The sequence below is a fragment of the Orycteropus afer genome, unplaced genomic scaffold, assembly GCF_000298275.1.
Source record: "Orycteropus afer afer isolate SDZICR_OR568_19922 unplaced genomic scaffold, OryAfe1.0 scaffold00044, whole genome shotgun sequence".
Classification (NCBI taxonomy): domain Eukaryota; kingdom Metazoa; phylum Chordata; class Mammalia; order Tubulidentata; family Orycteropodidae; genus Orycteropus; species Orycteropus afer.
The window spans coordinates 330,381-336,414 of NW_006921631.1; the positions used below are offsets into that span (position 1 = coordinate 330,381).

At 37.5% G+C, this 6,034-nt stretch overlaps 1 pseudogene; it reads right to left on the minus strand.

Annotated features, from left to right (window-relative positions):
• Positions 1-6,034, minus strand: part of LOC103194385 — a 29,756-nt pseudogene that overhangs the window by 19,434 nt on the left and 4,288 nt on the right.

Consider the following 6,034-nt stretch of genomic DNA (forward strand, 5'->3'; position numbering starts at 1 on the left):
TTGAACAACCAACCTTCTGGTTAGCAGTCAGGTGCCTTAGGCACTATGCTACCAGAGCTCCCTTTCCAAAGCTAGTAGATGATATTTAGTTAAATTCCTTAATGTGTCCAAAAAAGCCTTGTCTCACTTCCCTGTCTTTACACCAGCTTCTCATACCATTCTTTTCCAGACCCACTGAGTTCCAGCCAGAGTGGCCATCTTCTTATTTCTAGACCTTTTGTCTGCAGTTCTCTTCTGAAACGGTGCCTCCTTTTCAACTTTTAGTTCTTAGCTTCAATGTCATCACCTCAACAAGGCCTTTCCACTTCCCAGCTCTTATAGCCTAATTATCTTTCCTGGCACTTTTCACAACTGTAAATTAGATAGTTGCATATTTGATGTCTATTTTCTATGCTAGACTTTGAATTCCAGGACAGGGACCATGTCTTTTTTTGTTCACCATTTTTTCCCCAGCACCTGTGCTAGTTCCTGGCACTTAGTAGCCTCTCAATAGTAAGTATGGAGTGGATCATAGCATGAATGAATGAATACAGAATTTTATATTGCTTAAGTCATGTTTAAATGCCTTACCTTCTCAACAAGACCAAAAAGGAGGTCCTATTTTTACCTCTTTTATTGGTGAGAAAACTGAGACTCTGAGGGATTGAAGGATCTGCCAAGAGTCTCAGAACCATAATCTTAACCCTAAATCCACACTTGTTTTGTGGAAATCATTCAGACACACAGTGGACATCAACTGCCTTGAAGGAGAAGATTGTTGAATGACAACATCACTCTTGCCAAAGTTCTGCCTTTTAAGTGGTATTATGAAATATCACTTAATTTTCACATCAATTACCTGACCCTCTCCCCCATTTCAGATCATGCCTTTCAGATGATAATAACTACTTTTGTCCTTTAAAAATACCCCACTCCCATCTTAGTACCAGGGAAGTGGTACCTGTTCTGCTGTTTGGCTGAGTTCGTGACACTATCACAGCCTGAATTTCCCAAGCCAATTGCCAGACTCACTGCCCCTTGAATGTTTCTTGTTCCTTATAGTCCTGACTGTGGAAGCATTTGCCGTTAAAATGCTTTAGACCTGAGTGAAGTGGGAAATGTGAATCATTTTAATTTTCATGAAAAAAGTACACTTTAACAAAAATGACCTTGTAGGAAAATGTAGTCACAGTAATATGGAATTTTAACATTCCTAGTAAAGGTCCTTTGATAGACTGCTAAAGGGGCATGGAGGCAGCATCTTCCGACCTCCTCTAACTTCACAAGAGAAGGACAGAATCACCATCAGCAGCCCAAGGCCTGCTCATATGGGGCCAGACATGCCTCCATCTTCTAGCCTCTTACCAGCCTTGACACCAACTGTCCTTCCCACGGCACCCATCACCTCTCTGCTGGGTTTCTGATTTGCTGCAGTAGCTACATAGAACTCAACAGATTATGGGGTTTATCAGGGAAGCAAAAACAAAACAAAACAAAACAAAAAACGCTGCAATCGAGTCAGATTCAACTCATAGTGACCCATCCTTGAGTTTCTAAGGTGATATCTCTATGGAAGTAGATTGCCCAATCTTCCTTCCATTAGGGAGGCAACAGGCTACAATTCAAATTCAGGAATGCACTCAGGATACAATTCATCGATTAGGACGGTCTTCCCTTTGCTGTGTCCTTAGACATGACTCTGTGGCCCTTGGCCTCTTGGCCTGGCCTCTGAGGGGTAAGTAAGCCTGATGCTGTGTCTTATCCCTCTTGATTCCACTGTGCCATCTCTCAGCTGGGCGTCTCCCTCAGCTGGGCTTCTCTCTCAGCTGAGCCTCTCTCTCAGTCGGGCTTCTCTCTCAGCTGGGTGTCTCTCTCAGCCGGTAGTGAGATATTTTCCCTCTGTCTCTAGGAGGGCTCATCTTCAGCCTGGCAAAGTGGCAAAAATAACCAAATCTAGCATCAGAGTTCTATACACCTGAGAGAGAGAGAACTTTCCCAGAAGATTACTTTGTGCTGCTCCAACAGAAATACCCCAAGTGGATGACTTTAACAATCAGTAGTTTAAAAGCAGCTACTCAGTCGATCATGGCAAATTCCACCACTGAGTTAATTGTCAGTCTCATTAGGGGAAATAAATACTACCAGCTGCCCAGCTAAGTTGACACATATTTGCATGGTCCCACCTAGTAATCTGGTGGGAGTTACAAACACTGGGGCTAGAAAAGCCATACCATGCAACTCACTACACCGCATAGATATAGTAGAAGTATATTTTAATTTAACCAGTTTGTAGAACTCTGGTGGCATAGTGACTAAGGCATTTGACTGCTAACCAGAAGTCTAGAGGTTCAAACTAATCAGTCAATACTTGGAAGATTGGACAATCTATTTCCATAGAGATACCACCTCTATCTCCCACCAAGGAGCGGGGTCAGAAATGACTCAATGGCAATGAGTGTGGTTTGAGTTTTTTTTTTTTTTTTTTGTGGATATATAGATAGGTAGGTAGGTAGACAGAAGGAAGAGGAGGAAGTGCAGGAGGTGGAGATGATGGTGGAGGTGGGGATAAAGGTAGAGTTAATTATGAAAATATTCATTCCTGCTAAGTGTGTTAATGAGTCGGGGCTGACTTGACAGCACATAACAACAACAACAAGTGTGTTAATGGCCGGCTAAGTTTTGGCTTTACTTGGAAAGGACTCTATTGGTAGGTTAGAATATACATGATGTCCAGAAAAAATCATTACACCATCAAAGAAAGCATCAAAGATTCTTGTTTACCATCCTTCTCAGTAGTAACATCTCATTTGCCAGTGACTGAAAAATAAGGACATTTATTTACACTGGGCACAAGAGTCTAAGAGAAATACAGAAAAAAGGCTTTTTGTTCTATGCCAGCAGGTGGATTTGGCACCAGCCTGATAAAATAGTATGAAAAAAAAAAAAAAAAAAACTCTTAATAGATAATGGCTTAGGAAAAAAATATGTCATTTATTATTAAAGTATGCGTGATAAATTGAAAATTCCCTCAGAGTGAATCAACACATTAAATGATGTATATATATTATTTATTCTTTCATGATTTCTTGTGAATAATCAGTATTTTCTGCAGTGCACAAGTGACACCCCTTGGAGATATGATCTTGAATTGAATTATAATTTAAGTATAAGAGGCTCATACTACATGTAGCAAGTTATCTGGTGGCCAAAATTTGTATAATAAATGCATATTTAATCACAGTTAAATGACTGCCTATCGGTAGAAAAAAATCTTTTAACTCTTCTGATTATATTTGAAAAATAACTTCTATTTGATCTTAATTGTTCTTAAAAACTTTATTATTAATATTTTATACATATGGAAGAATATGCATATCAATATAAATATAAAATCTTTGTTACTTTATGAAGTTTAATAATAAAATTAGCCCTTGGAAACCCATAAACACTTGCATATAATTTATTTAGAATACTTCTGGGGTTATTTATTTGTTATTATAAATGGTGTCTTTTTATGGATTATAGTTTCTCTTTGTTACTTGTTTACAGAAATGCAATTTACTTTTATATATTGATCTTATCTGCTACTACTGTCCTAAACATTTTTTGTATTAATAGTTATTAATCCTAGTAATTTGTCTAGTAATTTGATTCATTTGCATTTTCTATGTGAACAATCATATCATCTATGCATAATGATATTTTTTGTTCAAGTTGTTTTGTATTTCTTTTTCTTAAATTTCCTAAGACTATTAGAAATAAACAATGATAATAGGTATCTTTTCTTGTTCTGAATTTTCTGCTAGTCACATTTTAAAAAAGGAAAAAAAAGTAATTTAGCACACATATGAAATACTGTAATTTACCATATTATTAATATAAAAATTATTAATATATTTTTTTATATTAAGACTTTGAAATCGAGTGTGTATTTTGTATTACAGTATATCTCATCCTGTCACGAGTGGCTATCATTTTGAAGTATGCAGTTCTAGATTAATGTTTGTGTGTGTTTTGGTGAGTCAAGAAAATTCCCTGTTGATCTTTGTCAAAAGTTTTTCCTCCTCTCTTCTTCTCCCCTCCCTTTCCCTCCTCTCCTCTTCTGTTGTATCCATGTTTTAAATGATTTTTGTGTCTACTGTCATGAGGGAGTTTGTCCTGTAATTTTTCTATTTCTTATTATCCTTGTCTACTTTTGAGTTCAAAATTATAATATCATAGAGTGAGTTTCTGGAAGAATTTATAAAATAATGAAATGATCTGTCTTTTATAAATTTGGAAGTACTATGGAACTGTTTATTTTCTTTAAGGTAAGATATTTGAATTCTGAGTCAAAGATCGGTAAGTCTTCATGAAACATTTTAGGATTCCTACTTCTATTTGAGTGAGATTTAGTGTTTTTTTTTTAATAGTATTATTATTATTTTTAAAATTATTCCTAATATTATGCATCTATGCCTTCACTCTTTTTTCCCTGCACAAACTGCTGGCTATTTCTCAATTATTGGTTTTATTTGACTTTTCAAAGAATTAATTCTCAGTTTTATCAAATTGTTTTAGTTTTATTTCCTATTTTATTATTATTTTTTATTTATTTGCTTTTTTTGTTTTAATTATCTCCTTTATTCTGTGTTCTTGAGATTTATTCTGCTTTTTTTCCCCCTGATTTCTTACACTTCCTTCCTTTTAAATTTCTAAGCCTTTCTTATTTTCTCAAATGAGCATATAAGATTTATTTAATAAGTCCTTTATCACTTATTTAAATATATGTGATAAAGGACTATAGAAAACTTTAACACCTCAACACCAAAAAGACAAACAACCCAATTCAAAAATGGGCAAAAGACGTGAACACATACTTCACTAAAGATATGCTGGCAGCCAACAAATACATGAGGAATTGCTCGCGATCATTAGTCATTGTTGTTGTTTGCCGTGGAGTCGGCCCCGACTCATAGCGACCCCTCCTTGGGTTTCCGAAGCAGTATCACTACGGAAGTAGGATTGCCCAACCTTCCTTCCATTAGTCATTAGGGAGATGCAAATCAAAACAATGATGAGATATCATCTCACCCCAGCAATAATAACAAAGTTCAACAAAACAGAAAATAACAAATGCTGGCGAGGTTGTGGAGAGATGGGAACTCTTATGCACTGCTGGTGGGATTGTAAAATGGTACAACCATTGTGGCATATGGTATGGTGTTTCCTTCAAAAACTGAAAATAGAAATACCATTTGACCCAGCAATTCCATTACTAGGAATATATCCTAAAGAGGTCAGAGGCAGTGCACGAAGAGACATATGCACACCTATGTTCATCGCAGCATAATTCACTATAGCAAACAGATGGAAGCAATCTAAATGTCCATCAGTGGAAGAATGGATAACCAAATTATGGTACAATCACACAATGGGATACTATGCTACATTAAAGAACCATGAGGGCTACGTGAATCACCTCACAATGTGAATGAGCCTGGAAGCCATTATGCTGAGTGAAATAAGTCAATAGCAGAAGGACAAGTACTGTATGAGCCCATTATTGTAAAAAGACAAAGAAGGGTTTGCTTGGGAAAGGAAACTCACTTTGTAGGTTACTGGGGTGGGGAGGGATGGGGAAGGAATAATTTGGGGCTAGTAGGGGCCCACACGCTGATGTGGATAAGGGGAGGGATGTATGGAAAGACTCTGTTACCACTATCATGTTGTTGTTGTTGTTAGGTTTCTGACTCATAGCGACCCCATGCACAGCAGAACGAAACACTGCCCGATCCCGTGCCAGCTACATGATCCCTGCTATACTTGAGCCTATCATCACAGCCACCATCCATCTCGTTGAAGGACTCCCCCTCTTTCATCGACCCTCCACCCTATCAAGCATGACATCCTTCTCCAGGGAATGGTCCCTTCTGACAACATGACCAAAATAAGTGAGACAAAGTCTGGCCATTCTTGCTTCCAAGGAGCATTTCGGATGCACTTCCTCCAAGAGAGACCTGTTAGTTCTCCTATCAGTCCATGGTACTTTCAGCATTCTTCACCAGCACCACAA